We start from the raw sequence: 21,718 nt of genomic DNA, 5'->3' as shown, positions 1-21,718 counted from the left end.
AGCCTTAACCTATGATGTTAGCCCTCCTGGCAGTGAGGAGGAAGAACAACAAGGGGGAGAAGGTGGATCTAGGGGTGACATAGCAAAACAAGAAAGGAAGGAGGAAGGAACTGAAATAGAGGAGGAGAGAGTTGAAGAAATAGAGCAGGAAGAGACAGAAAAAGAGACAAAAAAAGAGACAGAGAAGACAGAACAAGGAGAATAGTCCCATGAGACTTTGGAAATGGAGGCAATAGCTACCCTCACTACCCTCGTTACACCAATCAAACCAAAGCCAAAGAGGAAAAGACAGACCTCCATGTATTTTAGGGCTAGGAAGAGCACAAGAATTAAACCAGGCAAACCTCAGCCCTCTTCAAAAGTGCCAATTACCATTGAAGATTCACCCTCTGCCAAGGGGAAAGAATCTCCTTCCAAGACACCTATAACATATGAAAGGGGGACTCCTAGATCTTCCACATGGAAGGAAAAGGCAGTACTACAGGACCCAAAAATAGTCCTACAGGAGGCTCAGACAGTTCTACAGGAGACACTGTCAAAACTACAGGAGACCCAAAAGCTTGAGAAAAGGATAGAAGGACAGCCACAGGTGAAGGAGGAAGCAACAGAGATACAAGAACCTAATCCCCAACCTAGTCTTGCCTCCTATTACAATCTACTTGAGGGAGGAAGGATAATCCCACAGAAATTTGCAATTCCACTATTTTTTGAATTGGAGAAAGAAAGAGTGAGAACACATAGGTGGATGCAGATAGCCAAATCCAAAGGAGTTGAGGATATTGGCCATATGGAAAACAAACTCAGGGAAATGGGCAGAGAGTTGAGTGCTCTCAGAGATAGGGAAGTAATTACAAGAAGCCACCTTGAAACTGAAATGAATTGCTAAGGAGGCAACTGCAAGAGAAAGAGACCCAACTAGCATGCATGGCTAGCTTATCCATGGAGGCATTGCAATGCAGAACACCAACCAAATCCTATGGCCTCTATCTAAAGGACCAATGGTTACAATTCCAAATAAAGACTTTGGCACAAAGAGGCATAATGCCTTTCCAAGATTATAGGCAATTCATGGACCTATGTGACCAAAGCACCTCAGAGGATAAGGCAAAGATGGAAGAATTCTACTTACACAACATGGCCCTTATAGACATGAATGTGTGGGATCCCAATGCCAAGCTAGGGGACTTGCAATTAATGGACATGGACTCATGGTTGAACCATGAAGAAATGAGGGCAGTAGAAATAAAAAGATTGATGATAAAGAGTAGAATGAGCCATTAATGATAAGAGATGAGCCATTACATCCTATGGCACTCATCAGCACACACAACCTACTTGCTAAAGACCCTTAGATTGCCCCTAGATATCTCACCAATCAGGCACAATCCATTGCACACTTTGAGGATATGAAAAGGCTATTTAGGGATGACTGTGTGCATGCATGCATGAGGAGATGGAACACATTACCACATAGTTTGCAGATCAGGGAATATCATTTCCCCATGAGGCTAAAGGAGGCATTGAAAAGAGTGCCAATGTACGAGTGCTCCATGCAGAGGCTGAAGATCAACTGGATTGGCCTCAAACTGAGTCCCCCACTGCTATTAGGCATGCCAGAATGTAGAAGAAAAGAAGAAGAGGAAGGGCAGTGGAAGGACATAGATAGGAAGGTAGGATTCTATGGAAAAGAAGATCAAACCACATCAGAAGCCTAGGATGCTAGGGAGGCCACCAGGGCCATAAAAGATGAGGAGATTTACTAGGTTGCTCAGAGGATGAGCAACACCTTCAGTAGGGGGTTGATGATGAGCCTCATAAATGGGTAATTATATGGGCTCATTTTACCTCCTAACCTAGTCAAATCAACCATTCTCTTAGCTTATTATATGATTTACTGATTTTATTTATGCTTATAGAGTGAGTTGAGTTAGTTATTGTGCCATGTGGTCTAACATGTATTTAATGCAGATTATTGATGAATTTTGAGGTCAAAGTCAAGGATCGAGTGGACAAAGACAACAATAAATTGAAGTGGATAGAGGGGAGGACTTATAAGAGGGAATCCCCCTCATTTATTACTCCTCACTTCGAATTCCCCTTCACTCAGCTCGAAGTACAAGCAGCCGAATCATGCTCTAGAAGGCAGCCGAGAAAGTGGAGGATGACTGATGATTATCTAGAGTTTTGGGAGCCAAGACTCCCTAATTTTAAGGAAGTTGTTGGTAGCTTCATTTGTATAAGTAGAGAAGCATAGGGCCTCACTAGGGTCAGATTTTTGCTTATGTAAACTCTGCTCAAATTTCGAGCTTATTATTTTTGTGACAGTTTCACGTAATCTTGCTATTGCTTTGAAAATAAAGATGGAATCCTTTTTGAGCTAGCACTGAGTTACCTCAGAGGGCTGAAGCTCTTGGGTTAGGGCCTAATCCAAGCAGCCAAGCTCCTCTTTACTTTTATTTGTATGCTTTGTTTTGAGTTTGTAGATTAGTTTACTCTTAGGTGTATTTCTCTTATGGTTAAGAATAGGTTGCTTTTGATGATTTAGTAGTTTGCTTCCATTTGTGCTTTCTCTAGCAGGTTAAGTAGTGACCAACAAAGATTCAAAAGGCTAGCAATAGTGCCTTGGCCTCTCTTCCTTCCTATGGGACAATTATTTGAGGCAAAGAATCTCTTGCTGCCCCAAAAACATAGATTTTCCTCCGTCATAGGACTTCTAGTGTTTGTAGCTTTTTAGTAGGTTAATAGTCCAGCTTTACTTTTCTTTAAATCTTCTTCATCATGCTCACTTCTTGATTTTCAATAGTATTCTTTCATGCTTTCTTTGCTTGCAGAATTTCTCAGCATTTCCTTTCATAGATCATAGTTTAGATCATTTTTATGCAAAACTCTGTTTTTCCTAAATGCATTCATTTCACTCGTTGCTTGATTTCCTTGGTTGACTATCAGTTTCTATGCAGAAGATATCTTCTAGCAGGAGGCCAGCTTATCAACAATCACATCTTCCATCTGATCCATGCCCTATAGGTCTCCCAAATCTCACCTCAATTCTGCCCTAGTTTCCTGCATTTTCCCATAGAACTTCTTCCTCTCTTCTTGAGCAAATCCGATCGTCTTTCTCTCTCCTGGTGGTTCATGGAATACCATAGGTTCCCTAACACCTCCTTTCAACCTTCATCCACCTTTTTCACCCAATCTCACACCCTCAGAACAGTGAAAAATTCTCTCGTCCTCCTCTTGTAGGCCTCCTGTAGTTCTCTGTTTTCCTCCTGTAGATTTCCTGTGTCCTCCTGTAGATTTTCCTGTAGGATTTATTTTGAAGGCCGAGTGTGGGAAAAGCCTCCAGAAGGCCACCTAAGACCTCCTAAGACCCATCCACACCATCCTACATCCTTTCGAGTCCCAAAACTGCCCTTCAATGCCACCTATTCGCTGCCACACTCACACACAATAAATTACATGCATGTCAAATTTACATAAAAATATATAAAAATCCAAAAATATGTTTTTTGTTTATTTACTTCTAGAAATAGCATAGTTAGACATTTTTTACTTCCTTGAGTAGGTAATGGCATTCCTTTCATGGTTTTCATAGTGCTTTTTGCAAAAGTAGAATTAGTTGGTTAATTAAGGTTTACTAGGTTTGCTTTACATGTTAGTCTTTCTCCTTTCTGCAATTAGAATTACATTTGTAGAGTAATCTTTATTTCCTTTCATCACATATAGAGCTTCTTTTGGAATCCATAGAAGTTGGCTTGAGCTCCTAAAGATCTTGCGCCGGCTGACCAAGTGACAACCTGCAGTGAGAACTAGTAGTTATGCATGCAACACCGACGCTTCCAAGTTTGTTACGAACTACTGGGTTGATAAGAGTAAAGTAGGCAGCCCAGGAGTTGCAGCATTATTGCTGCAATACTGGTGCTCACTAGATACATATACATCATTGAAATATTTGATAAAAGATATATGAATCGTGATATGGACACATCCATCTAGGAAAAGATCATGTAAATGGATCTAATGTATGGGCACATCCATCTAGTAAGAAGGATCATATCTAACCCAAGTTATGGTCGCATCCATCCAATAATGAGAAGGATCACATATAACAGACTCATGGTATGGTCGCAGCCATCCATCTGAAATGGACATGTGTATAAGCATGATCATGTCACATCACCTTGCAACCTGGACTTTTGTAATCTGAGCCCAGGGTCTTGTGCTCCAACATGACTCGATCAAAGTAAAAATTCTAACATGTGAATAGATGTGTCAAAGTCTAACATGCTAGAAAGTCGCTTGATTATCGGTCAATGATGTGAACCATTAACAAGTGTGAGAGAAACCACCAATAATGACAATGTCTCTCAAGGTACCAGCCACACAATTCACGGAGTGTGAATAAGGAACTGAAGTCAAACACACGTGAAGTCATTCGATTGAAATCCAATGATGAGAACCTGCCATCGAGTGCGAAGAACATGCCATTAGGGCATGCAAGATCTAAGGTACTAGAAAGGAGTATCTTGGCCAACTTCCTGGATAATGAGCTGAAGTTGACAGGAAGTGACCTTGCGGAAGGAGGGCGATGATGTATCCCACATCATCAACATGAGACAAGGGGATGCACTAATTATGGATGATATAGAGAATCAGGATTGAGTGTAAACTGCAAAAGGATTAACTCTTAAACATATCAGCGACATGACTCTGAAGCTTAGCAGATCTTTGGATCCATAGGATTAGAGGTCCTGATGATGTGGCAGAGATCAAATGGAAAGGAAAAAGTTGGATGAACCAAACCCAGGAAGGTCAATGATGAAGTGAGGATATCCCAACACGAAATGAAGCAAAACAGCACAGTCCAGCACCTTAGAAGCTTAGTATACCTTACTTCCTCCTGTAGTCCCTCATTGACTCCAGCACCAAGGTATAAGCAGGAATCCCTCCATACCCTTACACTCCCTATAGCATGGGAAGTTTTCTAAAACATGACAACTGAGGATGACATAAAAGCCTTAACCTATGATGTTAGCCCTCCTGGCAGTGAGGAGGAAGAACAACAAGGGGGAGAAGGTGGATCTAGGGGTGACATAGCAGAACAAGAAAGGAAGGAGGAAGGAACTGAAATAGAGGAGGAGAGAGTTGAAGAAATAGAGTAGGAAGAGACAGAAAAAGAGACAAAAAAAGAGACAGAGAAGACAGAACAAGGAGAATAGTCCCATGAGACTTTGGAAATGGAGGCAATAGCTACCCTCACTACCCTCGTTACACCAATCAAACCAAAGCCAAAGAGGAAAAGACATACCTCCATGTATTTTAGGGCTAGGAAGAGCACAAGAATTAAACCAGGCAAACCTCAGCCCTCTTCAAAAGTGCCAATTACCATTGAAGATTCACCCTCTGCCAAGGGGAAAGAATCTCCTTCCAAGACACCTATAACATATGAAAGGGGGACTCTTAGATCTTCCACATGGAAGGAAAAGGCAGTACTACAGGACCTAGAAATAGTCCTACAGGAGGCTCAGACAGCTCTACAGGAGACACTGTCAAAACTACAGGAGACCCAAAAGCTTGAGAAAAGGATAGAAGGACAGGCACAGGTGAAGGAGGAAGCAACATAGATACATGAACCTAATCCCCAACCTAGTCTTGCCTCCTATTACAATCTACTTGAGGGAGGAAGGATAATCCCACAGAAATTTGCAATTCCACTATTTTTTGAATTGGAGAAAGAAAGAGTGAGAAAACATAGGTGGATGCAGATAGCCAAATCCAAAGGAGTTGAGGATATTGGCCATATGGAAAACAAACTCAGGGAAATGGGCAGAGAGTTGAGTGCTCTCAGAGATAGGGAAGTAATTACAAGAAGCCACCTTGAAACTGAAATGAATTGCTAAGGAGGCAACTGCAAGAGAAAGAGACCCAACTAGCATGCATGGCTAGCTTATCCATGGAGGCATTGCAATGCAGAACACCAACCAAATCCTATGGCCGCTATCTAAAGGACCAATGGTTACAATTCCAAATAAAGACTTTGGCACAAAGAGGCATAATGCCTTTCCAAGATTATAGGCAATTTATGGACCTATGTGACCAAAGCACCTCAGAGGATAAGGCAAAGATGGAAGAATTCTACTTACACAACATGGCCCTTATAGACATGAATGTGTGGGATCCCAATGCCAAGCTAGGGGACTTGCAATTAATGGACATGGACTCATGGTTGAACCATGAAGAAATGAGGGCAGTAGAAATAAAAAGATTGATGATAAAGAGTAGAATGAGCCATTAATGATAAGAGATGAGCCATTACATCCTATGGCACTCATCAGCACACACAACCTACTTGCTAATGACCCTTAGATTGCCCCTAGATATCTCACCAATCAGGCACAATCCATTGCACACTTTGAGGATATGAAAAGGCTATTTAGGGATGACTGTGTGCATGCATGCATGAGGAGATGGAACACATTACCACATAGTTTGCAGATCAGGGAATATCATTTCCCCATGAGGCTAAAGGAGGCATTGAAAAGAGTGCCAATGTACGAGTGCTCCATGCAGAGGCTGAAGATCAACTGGATTGGCCTCAAACTGAGTCCCCCACTGCTATTAGGCATGCCGGAATGCAGAAGAAAAGAAGAAGAGGAAGGGCAGTGGAAGGACATAGATAGGAAGGTAGGATTCTATGGAAAAGAAGATCAAACCACATCAGAAGCCTAGGATGCTAGGGAGGCCACCAGGGCCATAAAAGATGAGGAGATTTACTAGGTTGCTCAGAGGATGAGCAACACCTTCAGTAGGGGGTTGATGATGAGCCTCATAAATGGGTAATTATATGGGCTCATTTTACCTCCTAACCTAGTCAAATCAACCATTATCTTAGCTTATTATATGATTTACTGATTATATTTATGCTTATAGAGTGAGTTGAGTTAGTTATTGTGCCATGTGGTCTAACATGTATTTAATGCAGATTATTGATGAATTTTGAGGTCAAAGTCAAGGATCGAGTGGACAAAGACAACAATAAATTGAAGTGGATAGAGGGGAGGACTTATAAGAGGGAATCCCCCTCATTTATTACTCCTCACTTCGAATTCCCCTTCACTCAGCTCGAAGTACAAGCAACCGAATCATGCTCTAGAAGGCAGCCGAGAAAGTGGAGGATGACTGATGATTATCTAGAGTTTTGGGAGCCAAGACTCCCTGATTTTAAGGAAGTTGTTGGTAGCTTCATTTGTATAAGTAGAGAAGCATAGGGCCTCACTAGGGTCAGATTTTTGCTTATGTAAACTCTGCTCAAATTTCGAGCTTATTATTTTTGTGACAGTTTCATGTAATCTTGCTATTGCTTTGAAAACAAAGATGGAATCCTTTTTGAGCTAGCACTGAGTTACCTCAGAGGGCTGAAGCTCTTGGGTTAGGGCCTAATCCAAGCAGCCAAGCTCCTCTTTACTTTTATTTGTATGCTTTGTTTTGAGTTTGTAGATTAGTTTACTGTTAGGTGTATTTCTCTTATGGTTAAGAATAGGTTGCTTTTGATGATTTAGTAGTTTACTTCCATTTGTGCTTTCTCTAGCAGGTTAAGTAGTGACCAACAAAGATTCAAAAGGCTAGCAATAGTGCCTTGGCCTCTCTTCCTTCCTATGGGACAATTATTTGAGGCAAAGAATCTCTTGCTGCCCCAAAAACATAGATTTTCCTCCTTCATAGGACTTCTAGTGTTTGTAGCTTTTTAGTAGGTTAATAGTCCAGCTTTACTTTTCTTTAAATCTTCTTCATCATGCTCACTTCTTGATTTTCAATAGTATTCTTTCATGCTTTCTTTTCTTGCAGAATTTCTCAGCATTTCCTTTCATAGATCATAGTTTAGATCATTTTTATGCAAAACTCTGTTTTTCCTAAATGCATTCATTTCACTCGTTGCTTGATTTCCTTGGTTGACTATCAGTTTCTATGCAGAAGATATCTTCTAGCAGGAGGCCAGCTTATCAACAATCACATCTTCCATCTGATCCATGCCCTATAGGTCTCCCAAATCTCACCTCAATTCTGCCCTAGTTTCCTGCATTTTCCCATAGAACTTCTTCCTCTCTTCTTGAGCAAATCCGATCGTCTTTCTCTCTCCTGGTGGTTCATGGAATACCATAGGTTCCCTAACACCTCCTTTCAACCTTCATCCACCTTTTTCACCCAATCTCACACCCTCAGAACAGTGAAAACTTCTCTCGTCCTCCTCTTGTAGGCCTCCTGTAGTTCTCTGTTTTCCTCCTGTAGATTTCCTGTGTCCTCCTGTAGATTTTCCTGTAGGATTTATTTTGAAGGCCGAGTGTGGGAAAAGCCTCCAGAAGGCCACCTAAGACCTCCTAAGACCCATCCACACCATCCTACATCCTTTCGAGTCCCAAAACTGCCCTTCAATGCCACCTATTCGCTGCCACACTCACACACAATAAATTACATGCATGTCAAATTTACATAAAAATATATAAAAATCCAAAAATATGTTTTTTGTTTATTTACTTCTAGAAATAGCATAGTTAGACATTTTTTACTTCCTTGAGTAGGTAATGGCATTCCTTTCATGGTTTTCATAGTGTTTTTTGCAAAAGTAGAATTAGTTGGTTAATTAGGGTTTACTAGGTTTGCTTTACATGTTAGTCTTTCTCCTTTCTGCAATTAGAATTACATTTGTAGAGTAATCTTTATTTCCTTTCATCACATATAGAGCTTCTTTTGGAATCCATAGAAGTTGGCTTGAGCTCCTAGTGATCTTGCGCCGGCTGACCAAGTGACAACCTGCAGTGAGAACTAGTAGTTATGCATGCAACACCGACGCTTCCAAGTTTGTTACGAACTACTGGGTTGATAAGAGTAAAGTAGGCAGCCCAGGAGTTGCAGCATTATTGCTGCAATACTGGTGCTCACTAGATACATATACATCATTGAAATATTTGATAAAAGATATATGAATCGTGATATGGACACATCCATCTAGGAAAAGATCATGTAAATGGATCTAATGTATGGGCACATCCATCTAGTAAGAAGGATCATATCTAACCCAAGTTATGGTCGCATCCATCCAATAATGAGAAGGATCACATATAGCAGACTCATGGTATGGTCGCAGCCATCCATCTGAAATGGACATGTGTATAAGCATGATCATGTCACATCACCTTGCAACCTGGACTTTTGTAATCTGAGCCCAGGGTCTTGTGCTCCAACATGACTCGATCAAAGTAAAAATTCTAACATGTGAATAGATGTGTCAAAGTCTAACATGCTAGAAAGTCGCTTGATTATCGGTCAATGATGTGAACCATTAACAAGTGTGAGAGAAACCACCAATAATGACAATGTCTCTCAAGGTACCAGCCACACAATTCACGGAGTGTGAATAAGGAACTGAAGTCAAACACACGTGAAGTCATTCGATTGAAATCCAATGATGAGAACCTGCCATCAAGTGCGAAGAACATGCCATTAGGGCATGCAAGATCTAAGGTACTAGAAAGGAGTATCTTGGCCAACTTCCTGGATAATGAGCTGAAGTTGACAGGAAGTGACCTTGCCGAAGGAGGGCGATGATGTATCCCACATCATCAACATGAGACAAGGGGATGCACTAATTATGGATGATATAGAGAATCAGGAATGAGTGTAAACTGCAAAAGGATTAACTCTTAAACATATCAGCGACACGACTCTGAAGCTTAGCAGATCTTTGGATCCATAGGATTAGAGGTCCTGATGATGTGGCAGAGATCAAATGGAAAGGAAAAAGTTGGATGAACCAAACCCAGGAAGGTCAATGATGAAGTGAGGATATCCCAACCCGAAATGAAGCAAAACAGTGTCATGTTTAAGAGTGACAAGATGCCGACAGAACTAGTAAAAATTTTCCATTTTCCCCCACCATTCCTGGAAGGTACCCCAATTATTTTTTATCACAAGCTTGAAGGGGATAACATATGCTTGTAATATAAGTCCATCCTTCAGATGGATCCAACCTAGTAAGATTAACAAGCCCTAGGAAGGAGAAGCTCACGTCCGTCATGGTGACGAATCTGATGTCGTTAAATTTTAACGAGTTTGACAAAGGAAAAACTTGGTATCTTTTTCATGTTTAGAGAGTTTGAAAAAGACATGGAAAAGAAAACTCCAAAAGGTCCCTTTTCGTAAAGTTGTCTCTCGAGCCCAAAAAGGTAGAAAACAATACTCGAGAGAACCTCTTGGCCATGTCAACCAAGGAGTACCTTTTTCGTAAATAGTTTATCCCAGCTCGAAAAAGGGGTAAATGTATACTGGGTAAACGATGTTTCAGAACCATTTATGAGGTCAAAATGACAATAGCTCGAAAATATTTTCGTGATTTGACAGTCAGAAAAGAGCTTAAAGAAGACTCCCTATTTTTATCTACTTTAATGAATCAAAAAGGGAAAAATGCTCAACAATATTTTCATTTCCATTTTTTACGAGTTGGGAAAAGAGCTTAAATACGACTCTAGTTTTGCATTATCACCAGCAAACCATCACCTGTCGCGGCAAAAGAAGCAAAAAAATTATCCATTTCTAAGGAAAAATGGTGAAAAAATACTTTTAAAACCCTAAAATACTATCAAAAGTTTATAAAAAGGGAAAAAAGTAAAACATTTTTACCATTTACCTCATTTACCTCGTTTGAGAAGTTTTTTACCCACTTTTCCCTAGACCTTCAGGAGAGGATTGCTGTGGATCCATGAAGCCGATCGTCGAACCGTTTGTTGCAAGTAAGATCCATGGCCCTATTCTTCGCATTGATACCTGTTTGTTGAAGATTTAACTGTCTTTTCAGGGGATTTGAGGCGATTTTTACAAAAAAAATTCGCTAATGATTGACGTGGGATCTAGGCAAAGGATTGCGCTGATCGTCAGCTTTTAATACGGGGTCTCGCACCATCAGCGATCCTGATTTAAAAACAAATGCGCTGATGTAAAGAAACAAAATTTTTCGATTTTTGCCCAAATTTAATTCTTCAAATAAAAATATTCCCTTTCAAGGACTGATGTTGAGTTAAATGTGGGGTGTTTGTAGGAAAATCAAAGAAATAAAATGGTGATTAAGTGGAAAGAACAAAAACATGAAAGAATAGACCAAATGGCCTTGGAGGATCCAGACTCTCTTGACGCATTGAGGAACTGTGGGCTCCTCAAATTCTTTTTGACACCAGGTCTATGGGCTCAACCTAAAGTACTGTAGTACCTGATCAGTCTATTGGATATCAGACATGAGGTATTCATGATTCATGACCAAGAGCTGGAGTTGGAGACTTCAGATATTTATTTCATTACTGGGCTACCTGGCAGAGGGGAACCAGTCCAATTGTATGGAGGCAGGCCTATTGGGGTGAGCATAAACACACTCCTTGCCCAACATTTCCCAGGAGCCCTGAAATCTATAGGTGGCAAGATCGATATTATGAAAATAAATGATATTCTATTGAAGGTGGTACTTTTGACCATCAACTGAGTAGCTGGGGATCAAGCACTACATGAGTCCAACAAATATCGCTTCCGATATGCTATAGACTATATAATGCCCACTGTCTTCAACTGGGCGGAAGAAATGAAAGTAAATATGAAGCGACAACTATCCAGATGCAAAGAAGGGAATTTGAAGAAATTTGGATGTGGCTCTGTCCTTGTAACCATATTCTTGGAATGAATCCCACTGTTCCATTATCATATGGTGGAGGTGAACCCCCCAGTACCACGAGATCTAAGAATGGTTCGATGGAGCGAGCTGATGCCCAAATCTAGAGGGGTTCAAAAAATGTATTACAAGCCTACCTTCTTTGTGTGGCTTAGACAATAGTTGATCATCGTGGAGGATTGGCCGTACAACGAGACTGACTTCCATGGTGATCCTGACATGCCACTCCCAGAGGGAGAGTACTTTGATGATGGAGGTGAGAAAAACAATTTTGTTTTTGTATTTTATTGTTTTTGCATATATGTATTCGTGACACCTTGACTTTGTAATTGCATATGTTGGACCAGAGAGACCAACAAGGATGTCCCCAATAGCAAGACATGTGGCTCGACAATTCTAAGTGACTCCTTACCAGGAAAGAGTTGACAACGAAGAGGAGATCACTCAAAATTTGGATAACCTGACGAGCGGGATTCCATAGTATGCATGGATTGAGGACATTCTTTGTCGTTATCAACGACACATGGTGGGAGTGTCAGATCGGATCCATCGATTACTGACTCGTGTAGTGCAAGTAATAACATGCTATCACGAGCATCACACAGAGTAGTCCATAGTTAGCATTTACAGTTTTGAGCCTTTCAAGCCATTGATGTACTTGGAACACATATATTATTTTTTGGATTTTGATGTATTACACTCAAACTTATCAACATATATATGCTATATTTCCTATTTACTATGATACAATGTTTTCCACATATTGCGTAAATGTCTGTCTAAAACATAATTAGCCAATGCATCTGTTAATGTATTCATATGTCTAGGAATGTGATGATATGTAATGTAATAAAAATTTCTTTCCAAGAGACGAATATGCAAATAAATTCTCAATAATTGAGGGTTTCTGACAGAATATTATCCATTGCACTAAAGAACAACAAGTTGTGAATCAAGGTTTACAACCATTTCTCGAATGTCAAGAGCAATAGCTTCTGACAAGAGTTCGAGAACTGTGCTATATTCAACAATGTTATTAGTTGTTGGACCCCAAAAAATACCTTGAAGATCAATCAACTCACCATGAGGGTCATAAATAAGCCATGTTACGGATGATAAATTCCAGGTACTACGACAAGCAACATTAGTGAAACCAACATAAGGAGTCATAGACAACTGCAAAGCAGGTGAAGACATAATAATTATGAAATTTGCTTGAAAAACACACCAAACCAAACTGCACAAAAATGAATAACACACTTATGTACATGAGTAATCATGCGAGATGACTCACGCATGATACTTTTTTAGGTACAGCCATTGCGGGGCTTGTCCAAAGGATTACCCTTATAATCAATTAGATCATAGGCCCCTTTTTGTAATAGATGCTTGATAATATAGGGTCTATGCCACACGGGTTCGAATTTTCCTGCCCCTAGATTATCGTTAGCTTGGTCATATAGCAAGACCAAATCACCCTCAAAAAAAGCATGAGGAGAGACTTATTGATCAAAATGGGATTTAACTCGCTTTTTCTGTGCTTTAATAACTAAAGAAGTGAGACGACGTGTTTCATACAGTCATTCCAAATGTAGGGGACACTCCTCTTGAGGTGAGGTATTAGGGAGTAATTCGACAACCAATTTGAGTGAGGGAATTTCACATTCAATCAGTAGGGTAGCTTCTAGACCATAGACTAGCTGAAAAGGTGTGAATCCAGTTGCATCTTTAGTCGAGGTTCAGTAGGCCCACAGAGCTGAAAAAAGCATGAGATGCCAATTGGATTTGTGCATCCCAATGGTGTGCTAAATCATAGTAACTAAAACTTTGTTTACCACTTCAACTTGGCCATTGGCCTAACGGTAATAAGGAGTTGAGCCGTCATGACATAAGCCCAATTTATAAGTCATCTCAGCCATCATATAATCACAAAAATGGGAGCCGTTGTCAGTGACAATGGCTTGAGGCACTCTAAACCTAGAAATTACATGATTGAAGAGAAATTACGCAACTGTTTTACCGTCAGCTGAAAATGTAGGCATCGCTTTGGCCCATTTGGTGAAGTAATCCACGACAACAATAATATAACCATGCCCATGGCCGAACGAGGGTTACATGTCATAAAATCAATGCCCCATTTGGCAAAGGGACCAATGGTAATAATAGGGTGAAGGTGAGTGGGTGGGCACGCATTTTCCGCTGATAAATATGGCACTCGTGGAATTTGTGGATAGCAAGAATGCAATATTTAAATATGGAGGGCCAAAAATAGCCAGCACGAAGGATATTTTGAGAAGTAGCATAGCTAGAAAAATGACCACCACATGTGCCCGAATGTTATTCATTTAAGACTCTTTTAGCCTCATCGAGAGTTAAACATCAACGAAGAATAGAATCTACACCAATGTAGTATAAAATATCCCCAATGATGTGGTAAGGTTGGGATTGATTCTGAATACATTGGTGATCATCCTTGGACAATGTAGACCGGAAGGTAGAAGTTTGGAGATACATGATGATATTACCATACCAAGGATCGAGAGTGCTAATTATAAAGAGAGTCTCATCGGGGAGCTGCGCATCAGCACCAATAGGTAGAGAAGCAGAGGGAAAAGAGAAAATCAACTCAGAAAATACAAGTGATTTCTTTGATTTGGCAGTAGTGAATACCAAATCAAATTCCTAGAGGATGAAAATCCACTTGGAATATTTTCCCCCAAGTAATTGGCAAGTCAGAATATAAGTCATGGGGTTGTAATCAGAAATCATGGTTGTAGTGCGGAGGAAAATATAATGCTGAAAGCGTTGAACAACCTGAATAGTAGCCAAAGCCAATTTCTTGACATGAGCATAAGTATTGAGAAGATTGCGGCTAAGGTAATAAATGACATGTTCATGCCCTTTGTTGTCGTCTTGCACCAGTACCATAGAAATAGTGCTAGAAGCTGCAACTAGATAGAGGAAATAATCACGATGATAATTTGGAGGATGCAATTGTTATCACAAAATCAAGCACTGAAAGGCTTCTGATCAGTTAGACTCTGTGTAACTATTTCAAACCAGACTTTTGACTAAGGCTTAGCCTCCTTAGCCTGAGAGGGCTCTCTCAAAGGGTTATTGATTTTAAATATTGATAAGATGGCTAACTCTTGCAAAGTAAATTTAACACATATGTTGGCTGGACAGACATTACAAAGACTTCCATTGGGCTCATGGAGTTAATCATCATTTTAGCAAACTATAAAACAACTCATTCATAGAAGTCAGGGCATGTAATGTTTAAACACTCAAGACACCTCTCAAATAAACCTCAACTTACAAATACACACAGGAAATCAGAGCAGCAGAGTGAATTCTGAGTGATTGTGTATCTATAAAGCTGTAAAACATAAAGGATAAAACAAAACCACATATATCTTGAGCATCTGAAACAATGTATGAATCCTGAGAAGAAAAAGCAGTCATTTGTATTACTGAAAACAAGTTCTTACATAAGCCAAAATAAACTCTGTTTCTCAAAAACATCCAACCCCCATTACATCAAAGTCTGATCTATATATAGAGATACAATCTTAACCACTATGAGCTTCCTCCTCCAGCATGAGGGGAGCTCGAAGACTATTACTAATTACCCCTATCTATCAATTAACTAATTCATTAAATACATCAAATGATGACTGTAATTACAAAGAGTGCTAATTAAACTGCATATCTAATTCTATCTTCCTCGTATCATGATCCTTCTTTGCTCTTGGACACCTGTCTCCTTTCAGTTTGGCCGAGATAACTGAGAAGTGGATGCAATGAACAAGGTTAACATTGGATACTGAATGCGCTGATGGTTCATTGATCATAAGAACAAACCCCTGTTTTTCCGGTCCTTGTCTCCCACCATCCTTCGAAAGTTAAGCAACATGTTCCCAGCTCTTTAATACCCCAAAATTAATGAGCATCACCATATTTCAGAAGTGTTGGAGGCTTCGTTGTTGGACATGTGTATAAACCAAAACAATACTCCTCGTATGCCATTTCTGCCAAACCCTAACTGGTCATAAAGTACCTTTATAAAAGTTTTAACTTGAGACAAAATATTTCACCTTTACAAAAAGGCACACTTGTCATTATCTGAGTGGCTAGGATAGCCTCATGTGGTCTCCCTTATGTTCCTTAGGCGTTTCCTTCAAAAATTTTCTGATCTTACCATTAAACTGTTTGTCTTCATCCAAAAACAGCACCTACAGCAGTTTCGTAGCGCGCTACGAAACTGCTGTTTTTGCTAAAACAGAGTGTATTTGCAGTGAGGAATTTTTTGCTTGAACTTCTAATTTTTAAAATCTTCTTTACAGGTGGCAGAGACCTATATGTCTTCAAAACAATGGAGTTTTAACAAAATTTGCCAAAATTTAGAAAATGACCTCTCTCACCATCAATGAGCAGCTAGTAAGCCTAGCTGTGCTTTTAAATTTGCAATCTCCCTCCTCAGGGCTTTGTTTTCAGCTCTTAGAGTCATGTTCATTTTACTAATGAATTTAGCTTGTTTAATAGCTGGAACTGTCCATGTATACACATCGGCCACTGAATCCACTTGACTCACTAGGTTTTTACTACCTTTTAACACAACTCTTCGATAGTTGGCATACCTGACTGCACGCTCTCTAATGACATTCTTTGCTTTGACAATTTCATCTTTTGCTGTCCCCGCTTGATTCTTTATGGCTATCACATTTCCTCCTTGGGTAATAATAACTTTTCTGTTCTTGTCTTTATGCTTGACTGCCTCCACTGTTTTGGACAATACTTCAATTACCTCTGTTCTGGGCATCTTTACAACTTTCTCTCCTTTATGCACTTTCTCAGCTTCGCTAACTTGTTTCCTTGTAACCGGCCTTCGTGGTTTGAAAATAAACTCCTCACTAGGTTCATCAAACCTTAGTCTCTTCGAAGCTTTAGATTTCTTAGTGCTCTCCGGTGATGATTGAGTTAAATCAATATGCAGGGGTTCAACATGCACCGGTTCTACCTGCTCAAACTCAATGGCCTCAAGCAAATCACTTAAGCTGGCCTTTGATATTGGACTTTCCTCTACAGCTACTGATTTTCCCTTCTCTTTGCTTAATTGACTCCTTGTTTTAACTCTTGATACTCTTTCAGACCCACTTGATCCAGGTACATCTTTCTTGTGCTTAACCTTTTCCTTTGATGATGGCTGAGGTGGCTCTTTAAGAACCAAGGGCTTTACTGGTTTGTTCAACTGAGACTTGGTTTTCTTTTTATCCCTAGCCTCCTTTCTAAGCTCAGCTATTGTAGGTTCCTTCACTGATTCTTCTCTTTCTCTACCCAGCTGTGGGGTGAGGCCTGTCTTACTCTGGAAATCAGCCATATAGATGAAAGAATTCCAATCCATGCCAATTTTCTGAAGACCATCCAGCACTAACAGTTTGACTAGACCATGGTGAAATAATGATGTCTCACAGTCATCCTTCCTTAATTGAACTTTATCACACATCTTGCTGAGACTACGAAACAAGTAAAATGGAATATCTATAGAGGCTTTACCAGTAAAATGCAACAACAACTTAAAGTGATAGGAGTAAACCTTGTTATATCTACCCTCACAGGTTAAATACTTTTGAATACATGTAAGAAGCAGAGCATAGTGCTCCTTAACATAACTCCTAGGCACAGCCTTTGTTAAATCCTCATTCACATATGCCTCTTTAAGAAATTCTTTGCAGGGGTTCAAATCAAATTTAAAGTTCTTAAACCACTCCTGCCCTCCTCTTGGAATTTCAGTTACATTAGCAATTGCCTCTGGAGATACTTGAAATTCTAACATAGATACTTTAGAATTTAAACCTGTAAAGTTCAAGGCAAATTCTTTTGTTACCTCAGCATGGCCACCCTGCAGCTTCTCACAGAAATTCCAACAGCCAGCATCCTTGAAAGCTTTCCTGACCCCTTCGTCTCTCAATGCAAGATCCAATCCTTCAGGCTCTGTTCTCTGACATCTTCCAGACCGATGCTCCTTTCTCTCCATTCCGCTTTCGAAATTTTTGCACAGAGAATCACCACCAGCTTCAACTCAAATGGCAAATTCAAATTTTTTAAAACGCAGGCTCGCTTGAAAAAGAAACTCGGCTTCATTTGAACTCGGGCTCATTTGCAATTCAAATATCTTATCACACAAGCTGGCCACTTTATGCATCATTTACAAACATCATAAAACATTCATGCATGACAAAACCGTTAGAATGATTTTTATGTGCATGCCTATGGATCTATTGGTGGAGTGATGGCTCATAAGTGTTTGGGAAGTACGCCAACTGACAATAACCGGACGGAGACAATGACTCATCCCCAGATGTGACCCTTTAGGAATCTGCGCTGCAAAATGCCCGAAACTGCGATTTCGTAGCGCAGATAGTTATAAATTAGCAAAATGCGCTGCAAAATGGCTGGATACTGATGCGCTGCGAAAAGGCTAAAACATCATTGCGCTGCAAAATCAACCAATAAGACTGCGCTGCGAAAATACGGAAAGGACCAGTGACATGTACAAGATAAGACATGGCTTATACAATCATGATGGAGGATGACCAACGGTATTTGAGAATGATTCACATCAAAACCTTTTAGAAACATGACCCCTAAGTAAGAAACATAGGACAAAAACCATTTGACACCCATTTTTGACAATGAACTTTGGACAAAAATTATATACATGTGACTGTAGTTCTAGGTGATAACAGCAATAAAGGAGAATTAATGAGGACAACTTTCAAGTCATCAAAATACTTTTGGGTAGTCTCATCCCAAAGAAATGGACTTCCTTGCTTAAGAAATCGGTTGAAACCTATAGCTAGCTCAACATAGTTTGGCACAAAGCAACGAAGGAAATTTGATTTCCCCTGCAGACTCTGTAATTGATGCAATGAAGAGGGAGGGGTAGATTAAAAATAGCCTTGACTTTGAGAGGATCAAGACGAATAGCATCCTTCGAAACAATAAAACTGAGAAGTCGTCTGGACTCAATGCAGAAGACACACTTATGCAGGTTAAGCCAAATGTTATAGTGTCTACAACAAAGAAAGATTTGTCAAATATGATCGGGATGGTCATGGTGCTTAAGTGAATGAGCAGGAAGATCATCTAGATAAGGCTCAACAATGTTTTTAATGTCATGAAAAGCATAAGACATCGCTCGTTGGAAAGTAGCCCCAACATTATTAAGGCCAAAAGGGAGATTTTTACATGCAAAAGTCCCCCGCAGATAGATAAATGCGGTCTTGTGTTGATCATCCATGAAATGTTTATCTAATTATAACCAGAAAATCCATCCATAAAGGAGAAAATCTCACTCCCAGCACATTCATTTATAATCTGGTCTATAAAAGGAGTGGGATAATTGTTTTTCAGACAAGCATGATTAATGTCACAGTAATCAACATAGACATGAATGGTGCCTTGTTTCTTAGTCACCGATATGATGTTGGACACCTAATCTGTGAGAGGTATAGGACAAATAAAACTGTATTTAAGAAGTTTTTCAACCTCTGCCTTAATGGCGACCGCTTTTCTAGGGTGTAAAGGACGAAGTCGTTGACGAATAGGCTTCACATTAGGATAAGTTGGAATTTCATGCACGACTATGCTTGGGTCAATGCCAAGCATTTCTTCATATGACCATGCAAACACATCTCAAAACTCTTGAAAAAGGCGAGTATAAAGCTTGATCTCATCAGGAGAAAAAGTTACCCCAATATGAACGTGTTCAACAACACCAATTTTAACAGAAATATCAATAGGCATCATTTGGGTAATATTACCCATGTTCCCTTCCGACCAGACTTCATGGGTCGTGATAGGTGGCTGAAGTGGTTGGGTTGGGAAACGAGAAGAGAACTTCTCAAGACAGGTAGACGTGACTTTTGGGCTAGGTAAGAATGAGGAACGATGATGAGTGTCATTCCAAGGTGCTTCCTCAAGAGACATAATTTCCATGATACTTTTGTGAGTAGGAAATGTCTCAGTTAAGGGATCGGAAGAATCCAAGGAACCAAGCCAAGGGGATTGAGAATACGCATCAAGAGATATATTCAAAGCAATGTGAATAGTAGATGCCTAAGTCAAAGCTGAAACAATCTTCACATAATTAATGTCAGCGAGGCTTAGCGGCATGATATCACCCCATGAATCAACGTGATCAGAAGGGGGAATGGCCCAAGGATTAGACTTAACTGAGATCATGTTGATTGAGGCAACATTCGGAGGTGAGAGAGGAAAAATACCCATTAAGGCGGGATCTTTGAAAAGGCCAGCCCCCACACTCTCATATGGAGCACCAGTGTGCTTCACGTAAGGAACATTGCCATCCAAGGAGGAAGAGGCAAAGAAAGACAATTGGTCGACTGTGACGATTTTCCCTTAATGAGGAAAAAGGAGCACACGGAAAAGAGAAGAGGCCACACAATGCATAGCATGGATCCAACTCCACCCGAGTAGAAGATTATAGTTAAGATTTGCATCAACAATTTCTACTTTGACATTAAATGTCTTGTCTTCCATGGTAATGGAAATATTAGGAAGGATACCGAATGGTCAAGAATCACATCCATCAAAGGCTTACAATGTGTTAGGTGATTAGTTTAGGGTAGGAGAACCAATTTCCTTCCAACAAGACACATATATGATGCAGGTGGAAGGACCATCATCAATAATGGTCCTGTGAATAGTCTTTTCATTAATTATCACCTGAATGAGAAAGGAAATCTGATGGGGTAAGCACAAAACATGGTTTTCTAGATCAAAGCAAATGAGGTTGGAATCAAATGGATCAACACCTCAAATGGCCGATAGTAATGCTTTCCGATGAGAGGGACAAATTTGGAGGACCTCGAGGGCAGACATGGCTGATGGCGCTTGAGCTAAATCCTCAACAATTTTGTAGTGTTGAGTAGCTTGAGCATTTGGGTTATACAAGGAATTTCGTAGCACACCTCGAGAGGGTGGTCGGAAAAAGGAATCAGGACTAGGTCACTCTATGTGGAGAGGACCGGAGGTAGATGGGATAGAGGAGGAAGGGGCACTTTCATGATCTTTCCCTACCGTTGGAGGAGGGGTTTGATAATCTTTAGATATGGTAGCCACATTTATAGGTGTATTCATCATAAACACATAAGAACCTATGGAAGTGGAAGACTGAGGTTGGTCTACCATTTGGGTTTGATGGGATGGAAAGGGTTCTTTTAAGACAGCCGGGGTCCCTTTTAGCAAGCGACTAACTTCAGATCGTTGGGGACAATCCTTAGTGTAATGATCCTCCTCACAGATGAGGCAAGGATACTTCGGATTTCTTTGAGAAGCATCACCAACAGAAGATTTAGGAGGGCCCTGTTATAGGGCATCGACTTTGGCCTTACCTTTACCCTTCTTTTTACCCTTAGAGGTTTTGTCTGCTACGGTAGAATGGACAACATGAACCTCAGAAGTCTTACCAGGGCTAGATGAATTTCTAGAGGGATCATTGGAACTAGTGTTCGAGACCGATTTCTGCTTTGAAGAAGATTTCACGGGAGTCTGAGACATGGAACAAATCACTCCATTAACAGGTGGTATATTCGAAGACTTCGATACTGTCAGATTTGATGATGGTCTTGGAGCATCGGGTAACATCTCATATAATGTGCTAGATTATGAGTAGACTAGGTCCAAATATTGGGCACGAGCGATGGCTTGCTCTTCAGTAACACACCCACCCATAGCTATGTCCTTAGAAATTTTTCCAATGAATGATTTTGTGAACCATTCTGTCAATAACTCATTAGCAATTTCAAACTTGATGAGGTGAAGCCGACGTCTCCATTCATGGATGTGATCAGAGATATGGGTCGCGATGTTTTTCTTAAGTGATGTAAGCAAATGGGTGCCAATTTCATAGCAAACTAGTAGCTAGAAATGAGTGAGGAAAGCCATAGCAAGAGAGTTGAAGTCACCATAGGTACCTCAAGGCAATTC

Source organism: Pinus tabuliformis, chromosome 8 (genome assembly GCF_031772625.1).
Source record: "Pinus tabuliformis cultivar Carrire ecotype Pingquan chromosome 8, CPIR1, whole genome shotgun sequence".
In the NCBI taxonomy this organism is placed as follows: Eukaryota; Viridiplantae; Streptophyta; class Pinopsida; order Pinales; family Pinaceae; genus Pinus; species Pinus tabuliformis.
This window is presented reverse-complemented; position numbering follows the sequence as displayed.